Raw genomic sequence first — 13,384 nt, 5'->3', positions numbered from 1 at the left:
GGCGATCGAGGGGTGGCTCATTCAGCTGCAGCCCAGCACCATTCTTCACTCTTGCCACGGGAGGGCTGAGCCTCCCCTGCCTGGCCGGGTCCCCAGGGCTCAGCCGTTCTCCAGCAGGACCGACAGCCAAGACCTCATCTTGCACAAGACAAGTATGTGGCAGGAGTCAAAAGAGCCAGAAACCTCGTGCGAGAGCTGACAGCTTGCAGGTTGCTAGATTCACCCAGCCTGCACACGCACAGGGCCCCAGCGGCATCCCGGCGTGACCTGGGCTGACCCAGCGGGCTGCGGCACCTCCGGTGACCGAGGCACGGCCAGGCTTGAACTTCCACTGGCCCAGGGTCAGCTCAGGCAAGGTTTAACCTTGACTTTAGAAGAGGCCCTGAATGCTGACTCAAATGCTCATCCTCCTTTTGGGACACATGGCTGAGCTCGAGGACCTGAAGGCAACCCAGGAGCGCCCCTGAATAACGCATCACTGGGCAGAGCGCTGGCCACCTCATGACACCTATGTGGAGGGGGTCACTTCCAACCCAGGAGCAGGCAGAAAAGCCAGAGACGTGTGTGATCCAACCCCTGGAAAATCAAACTGCCCTGATTCATAAAAGCTGCAGGCCCGTGTCATCGCTAGAGCCACTCAGGGGGTGTCAGAGGTCTGGGGGGACTCTATAGTGCTGAGGCACCCAAGGGCCTCCAGGGTCTTTGTCCAGGCTGGTTGGAGTCCGTAGGACCGCAGGAAGAGCAAGGCTGGAGTTGGGGTCCATTCATGGCCTCTGCACCCCGATGTGCCCTCTGGGGCACCACCCCCGGGTGCACACTCACCCTGCGGAGCACACACTGCCTCTGTGGGGAGCACCCCCCCACGGAGAGCACCCCTCATGGAGGACACACCACCCCCGATGCAGCACACCCCGGTGGAGCACATCCCACCCCTATGGAGAACACAGCAGCCCCTCTGGCATGGGCCCTCTGGGCGTGAGGCCGGGGGGAGCCTGGGAGGTAACTGCTGCGACTGGAAAGCGCGGCAGCCGCCGGCGCGGGGAAGGGCGCGCGGGGAGGCAAAGGCTGAACCGGTCAGGGAGGGGGAAGGACCCGCCAGAGTGGGCAGGCTCCTTCTCTTGGTGCCTCCGTGAAGCTGGAGGCTGGGAATCAGCCGCATCTGGGCGGACCATCACTGAGATACCACTGAGGATGAGCTGACCCATGGCCAGTGGCTGCTAACGGGGCAGCAGCCGGATTCCCCCGCCCTTCTTCTGCAGCGCAGGCAGGAAGGCTCTTGCCTGCTCTCCTTGCCCGTTAAAGCTGCCTGCTCCCTCCGCCCGGCTCTGGCGGAGCTGCTGGGGCTGCCGGGGAGGCGGCGGTGGCAGGGGGTGACGGGGTGCTGCCATGCCCGGTCCCGCGCCAGCCGCTCGCTGCACGGGCAGTGACCAGGCTGCCCGCGCCCCGGCCGGCGAGGTTACTCCACACCAAGCCACACCCCCCCAAAATCGCCCTGGGTCAAATTACTGGGCTCGTCTCACCAGCTGCTATTTCCTTCTGTCCCAAAGCCAAGTGAGGAGCTTGTAGAAAACAAGAACGTATCAGTCAAAGGGCACACTGAGTCAGAGAGCTCCTGGGCTCGGGTCACGCAGGGCTGCTCGTGGCCACGGGCTCTCTGCAGCGTCCCCAGCTGGGAGGGTCACCCACCCCGGCCAGGTGCTGCTGCGGAAGGCGGCCAGCTTCTCCCCTGACGACTCCCCCAGAGTATCTGCCTCCCTGGGCAGCCTTCCCAACGGGACACCACCGCCCGGCTGAAAGCTGGTTTGCAACCCTGGGTTCAAAAGATGTTTTGGTGTCTCCTGGCAGAAAGCTGTTGGTGACCCAAATTCTAAATATAGAAGCAAGTCCATTTTTTTGCAATGAATACAAAACATCCGTACCACGTTCATCTTTGGGAAACAGGTCTTTTTGCCAGAGAAGTGTAAATATAACACCCAGATTTCTTTCAAGTGATGTCACCTCCTGGCTGTGGTCATTCTCGGAGTGCTCTCACGGTTATTTGCTCTAAGTTAGCTCCTCCATGCTCCTTCACTGCTGGAAAGTCACACTCAGAGCCTCCAGCAAATCCCAGGCCTGGGGCTACAGCTCTTCATGTGATGGACCATCCCCATCTCAGGTGACGGGCAGCTCCTCCGGGACGCAAGCTCAGCGTGAAGCCTGCCTGCGGCCAGCTCCTCGGGCAGAGCAGCTGGGGAAGGCTGGCGAGCCAGGCCCCGTCTCTCTCCCGCACCCTTGGGTGCCACGCGGGCTGTGGGCATCTCTTGGTGACACAAGGAGATTTCTTGGGGCTGGAGGGCTGCAGTTGCCCTGCAGGTGTGGTCAGCGTCCATCCCCTCCGCACCTTGCACAGGCCGGCGTCTCTTGTCCAGCCCTGGCAGAGCACATCGCTGTCCCTGTCCCACAGGCATGCGAGGTGGCCCGGGGGAGGCTCTGTCCCCAGACTTGAAGCAATCACAGGTTCCCTGAGTGCCCAGCTCCTCGCAAAGCCCGAGGAGCCTCACAGCTCTTCTCCAGCGTGTGCTGGGTGGGCGGGTGGGCACCTCCGTGCCCTCACCAGTCCCTGGGGGCTGGGAGCCGATGCCAGAAGTGGAGCAAGGGCAGGAGGAGGCTGCAAAGCCCCGTGCTGGGAGCAGTGGGATCCCGGCCACCAGGCAGCAAGCGACCAAAGGTCCTAACAACTCCAGTTTAACAAGCACATGAGCCACACCACGTCCATAGAGTCCTGGCGCCTGCAGGGACCGCGTCAAACCCATCACCTGTCTGCGAGTCTGGCGGGACACGGCTGGGTTTCCCTGCCAGCATCCCTTCGATGCCAGCGGAGGGGAGAAGGGAAGAGGGAGGAGACACTGCTGTGGAGCCCCGTGGACCTGGAACAGAGCCCACCCAGGCCAGCCAGGTCTTGGGCATCTCTGGGGGAGCAGGGCGGTGGGAGAGACCATGCTGGGCCCGTTACTGATGGATCTTCCTCTGGCCACTAAACCCCAGCAAGACTCCACTGAGATTTCTCAGCGGCTGGTAGCTTTGCCCAGCTTAAGCGGATTCTGAGAAGAGTGGGTAGAGGCTGAGCTGACACGGGCACATGTCCTGTCCCCGGTGCCACCCCTCAAGGGGCCAGAGCGGCTCACCAGGAGAGCAATGAGGGTTTTTAATTATGTAAAACAGCATATGTTGCCTTTTCTTGATCTAGGACACAGAAAACCAACTTCAGGCAGGAGCTCCCAGGCAAATTCACCCCAAGGGACAGGCAGCACGAAAATAGCAGCCTGAGGAGCTGAAGCATGGCAGACACCCGGACACCAGAGATGTGGGTTGCTGGTGGCACGTCCCAGTCTGCTTCACTGGGGCTGGACGGTGAAGAGCCAGAGACATGTGTGATCTGACCCATGGAAAATCAAACTGCCCTGATTGATAAAAGCTGCAAGGCTGTGTCATTGCTGAAGCCACTCAGGGGGTGTCAGAGGTCTGGGGGGGACTCTATAGTGCCCTATAGGCACCTAAGGGCCTCCAGGCTCCTTGTCCAGGCTGGTTGGAGTCAGGGTTTCTGGGCACATTCCCGCATGCTGGTGTTGGTGCCCCGAGGGCTTGCAGTGCAATGGGGGTGGCCAGGACAGAGTGTCCTTCTGGGGAAGGAGAAAGAGCAGCTTCTGCTCATTTTACTTTCCCGTTCTCTTGTTTCACGCACAGTGTGTGTTTAAGGACTGTACATCGCACACATACTTCTTCATTAACTGCTCTTCCCAGCCCCAACTGACGAGCACGCAACTCACAAAATGGCACCAAGCCACACGTCTCAAATGGATTGTGGCCTGCAGGCACCTGGGAGCTGCGAGGACTTCAGCTTGCTGTTGACCATGACCCCAGGACATACAGGGCCACGGCTGTGAAATGCTTCTTCACGGTGCTCAGCAGTTGCCTGTGTGACCCTAGCATCACCAGGAGAAATGACTGGGGCAGTGCTCCCCGGACTCGGGGAAAAACTCATGCCAGGGATGCCAGGAGCAGCACCTGCTCGGGATGCAGCGAGCTGACCCCAGGGACCTGCCGGGAAACCAGAGCAGACAGCTGGGGCTGGAGGGACACCCTGGGACACCCTTGCGCAGTCCATTGCAGATGCTGGAGACACGTTCTTGGAGGGCTTTGCCAAGATCCAGTCATACTATTATTTCCCGATCTCTTATTTTTTTAGAAGTTTTTGGTAGCTGGACCCAGCATCCTTTTTTTTAAAATAAAGGACAGGTACATAGTGAGTGCCCTAACTGATTTGCATGCCATTTGTTGGGTGAAACGAAGCACATGCAGTACATGCCGGCCCTGCACCTTGTCAGGAGCTACCAGCGCTGCTTCCCAAAACCTCTTGGGGTGAAGCAGAAACCAACGTGATCACCATCCTATCTTCAGCAGTCACCCGAATACACAAGAGTGCCGCTGGTTACGCACCTGAGCAGCAGAGCCCGAGGCTGGTGGAGACTCACGCTGTGACATACCAAGGCTACAGCTAACTCTCCATTACCTGCGGGCAGGTGACGTGCGGTCAGCTGCCTGCTCGTCCGCTCCTGGCACAGCCATCTTGGGCCTTGCAGCTCAACTCACCGCAGCATGACTTTCCTCGGTGTGGTGAGTTGTCCCTGGCTGGAGGCCCGGTGCCCCCAGAGCCGCTCTATCCCTCCCTCCTCAGCTGGGCAGGGCAGAGAAAGTACAACGAAAGGCTCGTGGGTCGAGATAAGGACGGGGAGAGATCAGTCAGCAATTACTGTCATGGGCAAAACAGACTCGACTTGGGGAAAAATTAATTCATTTATTACCAATCAAATCAGAGCAGTGTAAAGAGAACTAAACCCAAATCTTAAAACCCCTTCCCCCCACCCCTCCCTTCTTCACTCCCGAATTCTCTCCCTCCTCCCCCCGAGCGGCGCAGGGGGACGGGGAATGGGGGTTGTGGTCAGTCCATCACACGCTGTCTCTGCCGCTCCTTCCTCCTCAGGGGGAGGACTCCTCACCCTCTGCCCTGCTCCAGCGTCGGGTCCCTCCCACGGGAGACAGTCCTCCAGGGACTTCTCCAGCGTGAGTCCTTCCCATGGGCTGCAGTTCTTCACGAGCTGCTCCAGCCTGGGTCCCCCCACAGGTGCCGTCCTTCAGGAACAGGCTGCTCCAGCCCGGGTCACCCATGGGTGCTGTCCTTCAGGAACAGGCTGCTCCAGCCTGGCCCCCGCGGGGTCCCAGGTCCTGCCAGCAAACCTGCTCCAGCCGGGGCTCCTCTCTCTCCCCATGGGGCCACAGGCCCTGCCAGGAGCCGGCCCCGGCGTGGGCTGCCCACGGGGTCACGGCCTCCTTCGGGCATCCCCCTGCTCCGGCGTGGGGCCCTCCCCGGGTGTGGGTGCAGATCTGCTCCCCCGTGGAGTTCCATGGCCGCAGGGGCACAGCCGGCCTCCCCGGGGGCTTCCCCCGGGGCTGCCAGGGACCCTCTGCTCCGGCGCCTGGAGCCCTCCTGCCCCTCCTGCCCCGGGCTGGGGGCTGCAGGGCTGTTTGACATCTTCTCGCTCCTCCCTCCAGCTGCAAATGCTGTTGTGCCTTTTTTTCCCCTTCTTAACTCTGTTCCCCAGAGGCGCTGCCACCGTCACTGATGGGCTCGGCCTTGGCCAGCAGTGGGTCCATCCTGGAGCCGGTGGGCACTGGCTCTGTCGGACATGGGGGAAGCTTCTGGCAGCTTCTCACAGAAGCCCCCGCTGCAGCCCCCCCCGCTACCAAAACCTTGCCACGCAAACCCAGTACACTCAGCAACCTGATGGCCAGGGCCAGCCTGGAGCCCAAGTCAGATCATCCCCTTTGTTCAGGTGGGTGCCCCGTCATCCCACCCCCGGATGCCACTGAGAAGTCACTCTGTTTTTTTTCCCCTTATTCAGTGTCACGAGACACTGCTGTCCCCGGGGACTGGAGAGGGCCACCCCAGCACCCGCAGGCTCTCCTTGCTAGCCCTGTGGCACAGCCAGAAGGCAGAATGACATGGACTCCAGCTCAGGGTGGCAGCTCGGTCACTGCAGGCTCGTAGGCACATGAGGGCCGGGCGACCACAGCTTCCTGACTGCTGTTCCCTGTGCTGGAGAGATTAAAGTCACCGTTTCCCACTGCCACATAGGCATGGCTGTCAGCCACCGCCTGAACCCACCGACCGCAGCGGGAGACCAGGGCAGGGTGCAGCACAGACGGAAGCATTCCCCTTGCCAACGGGGAGAGAGGGTGATCCCATTAAATCAGCCCTTTCGGGGACACACCAGTGCAAATGGGACAATTGACCCTGGGGTAAGTTTAACCCTAGCAAGATCTGTCCCGGTGCATTTATTTATATCCACTCCTGTACGGCAGCGGGATTAAAGATTAATTTCTGCACTCCTGCTGCAGCCAATAAAAGCCACGTTGTAATCACTCCGTTTGAAACAAGTACTAATAAACGCAGCAAAATGAAACCCCACCGGCAGCATGAGCTGTTGTCTTCAAGCAAGGACCAGATCAGGGGTCAAGCCTGAGTTATGCCAGAATTTCTGGGTGTCTCCTGCAGACGCCTCCGCCGCTGCGCCCAGCGGTGCGGAGCACCTCCAGCTCTCTGCGGCATTAATTGAAACTGCCGTCGCCAGCTGGCAGTGCCCTGCATGGGATGTCCCAAACAAGTGGATTTTCTGCTTAGAAACGTTTCAAGCTTTGTGGGCTTCTGCTTCCCCCTCGGCAAAGCAGGGTAAGAGCTCTGCCAGGTGGCAGGTCTCCTCCTGAAATGGTTTACACCCTTCTGCAAGATGCTTCAATTACAGAAGACTAAACGTTATTTAATTTGCGACTGCAGGTTGAATAAGACTCAATTAAATTCTACCTCTTGTGAATTTGTGACAGGGAATTCTCACCTGTGATGCCAGATGAGTCCTAACTGTACCATGCATGACTCAAGACACTTAAACTGCTCTATTAATGACGGTTTTAATAAATGTTCTATCTTTACACAGACAATTTCCTGCCGTGTGACAAGCTTGGCACGATGTCAGACCGAACTGTGGTCCCATGGTCAGCCTGTGCTGAGGACAAAGGCAAACCTGGTGCTGCCGAGCATCTCGGTGACTGTGACACTCGTGGGATGTTCCACGGTACCAGCCGTCCCTCTGGGGTTGGTTCGAAGGCAGGGGAAGGGCGGGGTGCCACGGCGGGGGCTTTCGGCCCCTCACTCACCTCCAACCCCCCGGTTTGTGTCCCCTCAAAGCTTCTCTTTGAGTGAGGCCTCGTCAGCGCAGCCGGCGGGAGGAAGCGGGTGTCCGGCTGCGCCGAGGGCCGCTGCCCGGGAAGCCTCAGGCCTCGGTCGCTCCCCACGCGCTGTCCGTCCCTTTCCTTCGGCAGCGCACGCTGCCCGCGCCTCCTCGGGCGCTGGGTGCCCCGGGAGCGGCCAGGCCGGGCCGCAGCGGGATGGGCTTTACTGCCCCGACTCTTTTTGCACTTTTCGGCCACCTCCCCCTTCCGCCGCTCCCGGTGCTCCCCGGTCCGGGGCCCGCCTTTCCCCCAGCACGGCCCGGCCGGCCCCGGCCTCTCGCCGCCCGCCTCTTGCTGCAGCCCTGCCCCTCCCCGCGGGGCTTTGCGGCATCCCCCGGGCTCCGGGGCAGGGCGAGAGCCCGGGCGGCCCCGCAGGACCGGCCTCCCCCGCTGCCGGGACAGGCCAGGCCGCCGCCGCCCCGGCCCCCGGGCTGGGCTCGGCTCCCCTCGCTGGCCGCGCTCCCCACCCCGGAGCGCCCCCACCGCGCGGGACCCCGCGCTCACGTGGGTGGTGACCTCCCTTCCCACCGACCCCGCCCTCCCGCCGCCGCCTCCTATTGGCCGCCTCCCCGCCGGCGGGCGGGCCGCTTTGTGACGTCACGATCAGCTGTCGGAAGGTCCCGATTTGTGCGGGGGAGCGGCGGGCGCTCGGCAGAACCGCGCGATCGGCACCGGCATCGGCACCGCCTCCTCCCGCCGCTCCCCGCCGCTCCCCGCCGCTCCCCGCCGCGGCGGCGTCCCGGGCAGGTGAGTGTCGCCGCGGCCGGGACTGCGGGGGCGGCGGGCAGGACTCGGGCTGAGCGGCCTCTCACACTCGTGTCCAGTCGCGAGGGGGGCCGGCAGGCGGCGGGGGGGCCCCGGGGTGGGGGTGGGGGGGCCGGGACACCCCCCCCGCGCCTGTTGTTTGTTTCTTCATCGCCGGATTGAGAGTCGAGGTTGGTCTCCGCTCCCATTGGCTCCGCGGCAGTGACGTATGCCTCATTTGCATATGACATTGAGACGTCATAGATCTGTTCGTGTGTCGGTTCCCCCTCCCCCGCGGGCGCGGTGTCCTGCCGTGACCCGGCGGAGCGCGGCCTCCTGCCGTGACCCGGCGGGGGGGGTAACGGTAGTGGTAACGCGTGGGGAGAGGTGCGTGGGCGTCCGCCTCCCTGTTCCTGCAGCCGGCCGGTATCGCCCCGACAGTCTCTTTCCCCAGGCAAGTTGTAAAGGTGGAGGCGTCTCCCAGTTTTCGTTAGAGGCTGTTTGGGTGGAAAACGTGGCTCTTTGAAAAAGGAATGCAAATGCGTACTACAGGAGTATATGTGACGTAGAAACAGCCGCATCCACGTTCTCCGTGTAACCGCATTCCAGTGAGCACCGGATGCTTTGGAACACCTCCATCTTTCGCTCTCGACTAACTTTGGGAGCCCCAGCGGTTTTAATGAGATTTGGACGTGCGTTCGGATATTTTTGTGGTGTTTAATGGCGACGCCCGGGAAGGAGCCGTGGAGTCACGCGTAGCTGGTGAAGGATGCTGGCAGCGCCAGGCTGCGGCGCGTGCCGTGGCATCCCACGATGCCGCCGGTGCCGGGATGCTGAGCCCGTGAGTACGTCGGGTACCACGCGTAGCGGCTACTTTTGTTACTACTGCTCTGAGAGCTTTGGGACCGCTCAAAAATATCATAGGTCCTAAAAGGCAACTTTCTTACGGATTTCACGCCTCCTGCCTTGGGACCTCGGCAGCTCGGCTGAGCCTAGAAGGCCCTGGGCACTAAACCTGCCCCTCCAAGAGGCTCATCAGCTGCGAAACTTGGGCTCTGTGGAGTGTAACTGTAAGAGCAGGTTAAAAAGGGCGTTACTGCTTTTGTAGGGGTTTTTTTTATACATATACATTTGTGTCTCTTGTGTGCAGGGGAGCTACAGCCCTGCTTAGAGGGTCTGAGCTCAGGCACCATCACCCCCGGGGTCCCAAGTTACTGGCTGAAAGTGCCTCTCCCAGGACCAGCAACGCCCGCTGCTGACAGCGGCACCCGTGGGTGCCAAGTGCTGTCGCTGATTTGGCCAAGGCTTTGCTGGGGTAGGAAACATCCTAGAAACAGGTGTTGGGCTCCGGTACAGGGCTGCGCTGTACCTTCCTTCCCACCGGGCTTAGTCTACAAAGAGCCAAGAACAATTTTTTTTTTCTTCTCTAAAAGAAATCATTCCTTTTATTCCCCCCCGCCAGAAAAAAGCAAAAGCATTCTGCTCCAGCTCACTGTCACCATTAGGAACCTGCTGCATCAAATTGGCTCCTCTGGCTGCACACAAAAGGAAAATCATAATGGAAGTTTTTCCCCTCGAGAATAAACTGATATCACCCGCTCGTGGCGAGACTGGAAAAACCTGAGACGTGAACTCTTATCTAAGAGCTTTTTAGTGCTAATTGCACAGCGAGCCCTGCGCAGGCAGGTCTTGCCCAGGCGCTCAGGACACGTGGCCCCGGGTGGGCTCAGGACGGAGCTGGTGGGGAGCTTGGGGCTCCGGTGGTATCAAAGTCCCACTTGCCAGTTCGTATCCAGCCTCCTGCGCTGTACGGGGGGGCTGCTCCCCTCCCGATGCGCACGCTCCTAGGGGTGTTTCACCTCGTGCATTCCGGAGAGGAAACGTCTAAAATTTCATAGGCAAATCTAAAAATTTCCTGCTTGCTCTGAGCCTGCTGGCCACTGACAGATTTTCCAGGGCTTGGTGTGATGACATCAAGCGGCAGAAGGTCAGATTTGTCCTTGGGGCAAGGACCTTCCTGCAGCAGTTACACAAGGGAGCTGGTGCAGATGGGGACACCAGCTCCAGGAAAAACATCCCCCTTTCCGTGACCCCAAGTCCCCCGTCTTCAGAAGGGATCTGGAGGACCACGTGGGGACCCCAGCCCACGCTTGAGCTCCTGGGCTGGCCAAGGAAGGCACTTCCAGCTGTTGGCTTGGTCATAGTAAGAGTCTCATGATAAAGAGTTTTTGGGGGGATTGCTCTAACTACTCTCTGCCTTCTCCCCCTTCCCTGCACTGGAGGAGACTCTGGCTGTGAGTCAGCCTCTGGTTTGCTGGAGTCAGTCTGTCCATGCCAGCAGCAGCCTCGGGGTCCGGCTCTGCCCGTGCGGCCAGTGCTCCCCCAGGGGAACGCCAGAAACGAGGCTGCTGGCAAAGCAAAGAGATCAGCAGGAGCCGTAGCGCGGTTGTTGGGTGACCAAATGCACGAATCCAGCTGCACCAAACTGTCCTGGACAGCCCCTGCCAGCTGTGGTCCCTTCCTCAACGGGGAGGGATAGACGACAGCACAGGGATGCTTCACTGGTTATTTTTGGGGTGCTGAGCAGCTGCCCAGCTGATGGACCCCCTTCTCCTTGGCTTTGTGTTTCTGTGCCAGGTTTAGGGCTTTGGTACGCAGCGCACGGCGAGAGCAGCAGACTTTTGTCTAATTTAGGTAAAATGAGTTGAAAATAACATTTCCCAAGTGGGTTGGAGGAAGGCACCTGATTTATACCTCCAACGCCTGCTGTGATGACTGCGCAGGGTATTCTTAGCTCTGCCGAGGAAGGTCCGCTTCTGCCGCTTGTCAGCAGCATCCCTCCTGCTGCCGAGTATTTATGGAAAGTTTCAGGGAGCCTGTTGCCGTTTCCAAGTGGAGCTGCTGTTGTTCTTGCAGCCTGTGACTTTTGGGAGCTGCCAGCCCTGTGAAGCTGCGACTCCCGCCCCAGCAAGCTCCTGGTGCATCCCGGGGCTTTGCTGCCGATCCTTTTGCCTATTCTTAGCTCCTGGGGTTATTTGCAGTGATGGTGACTCAGAAAACTAATTATTATGTTGAGGTTTCTGAAGGGGGGAAAAAGAATAACTCAGTGCATTATGGTTTCCTTACTCCTACTTTAACTTTTAATATTTAATACCCTTCAGCTAGTTTTAAAAGGCTGTTGGACTTTTTGGAAGGGTTCTGACAAACTTCACTCATTAAGAAACTCGTCTGTCCCCAGGCGAGTGTCACCTGTGGGCTGTCCCCGTGTGCTGGAGGTGGCCTGGGATGGGGTTGACATGCCGAGTAAGGGGGTTTGTGGAAGCTTGAGAAAGGTGGCAGCTGTCCTGCCGTGGTGACCCCCGCTCTGGCAGGGGACGGTCACCGCGGTGTGGATGGGTGTGTGATTCCTGGGGCAGCTCAGCCCCAAGGACATGGTGCACGGGCAGTCCCGTGGTGTCCCCCAGACGCTGGCCATACCTCCTCCACGGATGCGGGACGTCTGGCAGGTATGGGTGGGGTGGAAGAAGGCACCAGAGCTCTGGCCAGCCCTGGCCACTGGAGGGACAGAGAAGCCACCTCCTGGTCCAAACTGCTTCTGTGGGCACCGTCTCTGCCTGGTGACGAGACAGTACTTGGGCAGCAGTGCCTTAAATCCCCTGGCAGGGGCACATTCGGGTCCCTCCCATGCCGCAGTTCCCGTGAAGCTGCTGGCCCTGGTTCCCCTGGTATAAATGGGGCAAACTTTTGTTGCAGGGAAAGTGGAGGCTTTCCAAAAACCTGGAGAAACTCTGGAGCTTGATCTGCTGGTGGCTGTGGGCTGTCCCAGCTGGAGAAGGGCTTGGTGGAAACTGCAGGGACTGAGGTGGCATGTGGCCAACTTGCCATCTGGGTGCTGTTGGTAGCAGCTGGCCAGGGAGCCTTTTGCCTCCTGAAGGACTGAGCCAACCCTCCGTGATGGTGACACGGAGGAGCTGATGTTCTCGGTGGTTTTGCAGGGCATGTCTGGAGTGACTCAAGGACGATGCACTGGTCATATTGGCCTTCTAGGGTGGTTGGGAGATCACAGACTCACAGAATGATTTGGGTTGGAAGGGATCTTCAAAAGACCATCCAGTCCAACCCCCGTGCCATGAGCAGGGACATCTTTCACTAGATCTGGTTGCTGAAAGCCCCGTCCAACCTGACCTTGAACATTTCCAGTGATGGGGCATCCACAGCTTCTCTGGGTAGCCTGGTCCACTGTCTCACCACCCTCATTGTAAAACATTCCGTCCTTACGCCCAGTCTGACCCTACCCCCTTTTGGTTTAAGACCGTTGCCCCTTGTCACTACAGGCCCTGGTAAAAAGTCTGTCCCCGTCTTTCTCCTAAGCCCCCTCTCAGCCCTGGCAGCTGCAGTGAGGCCTCCCCGGAGCCTTCTCTGCTCCAGGCTGAGCCCCCCCAGCTCTCCCAGCCTGTCCTCCCAGCAGAGCTGTTCCAGTCCTCGGAGCATTGCTGGGGCCTCCTCTGGCGCCGCTCCAACAGGTCCATGTGTGTCTTGCGCTGGGGACCCCAGAGCGGGACGCAGCCCTGCAGGGGGGTCTCGGGAGGGTGGAGCAGAGGGGCAGAACCCCCTCCCTCAACCTGCTGGCCACGGTTCTTGTGATGCAGCCCCGAATATGCTCGGCTTTCTGGGCTGGAAGTGCACGTTGCCGGCTCACGTCCAATTTGTCACCCACCAGTAGCCCCAAGTCCTTCTCGGCAGGGCTGCTCCCAACCCACCCGTCCCCCGGCCGGTGCTGGTACTGGGGATTGCCCCAGTCCGGGTGCAGGACCCTGCACTTGGCCTGGCTGAACTTCATGAGGTTCATGTGGGCCCACTTCTCCAGCCTGCCAAGGTCCCTCTGGACGGCATCCCGTCCCGCCGGCGAGTCGGCGGCACCACTCGGCTCGGTGACCTTCACAAACCTGCCGCGGGTGCGTCTCGGAGATGAAGAGCCTGATGCTGCCTCCTTAACCCGTGTTGCTGAGGATTTCAGAGCAGACAGGATAAAGTGAGGGTGAGGATTAAAGCTCGTTTTGGTCCTTGCTTGCCAGGGCCTGGCTCCTGCCTCCACCCCACAGGTTCGATCCCGAAGGCTTTGCCAGCCGGGCTGCTCCGGCTCTCGGGAAGCCTTTGCTCCATTCCCGCAAGGCCTGTCTGATCCCACTGTCTGTCCCTCTGCCCAGCTCCCGCTTGGCCAGGACGGGCGGCCGAGGCAGCGTCCGTGGCCCTTCCACGGGGATCGTGGCGCAGCGCCCTGGCTTTGCCAGCTCCGGCAGTGCTGCCGCCAGCCTGC

Source organism: Phaethon aethereus (genome assembly GCF_964289735.1).
Source record: "Phaethon aethereus genome assembly, chromosome: 16".
In the NCBI taxonomy this organism is placed as follows: domain Eukaryota; kingdom Metazoa; phylum Chordata; class Aves; order Phaethontiformes; family Phaethontidae; genus Phaethon; species Phaethon aethereus.
This window is presented reverse-complemented; position numbering follows the sequence as displayed.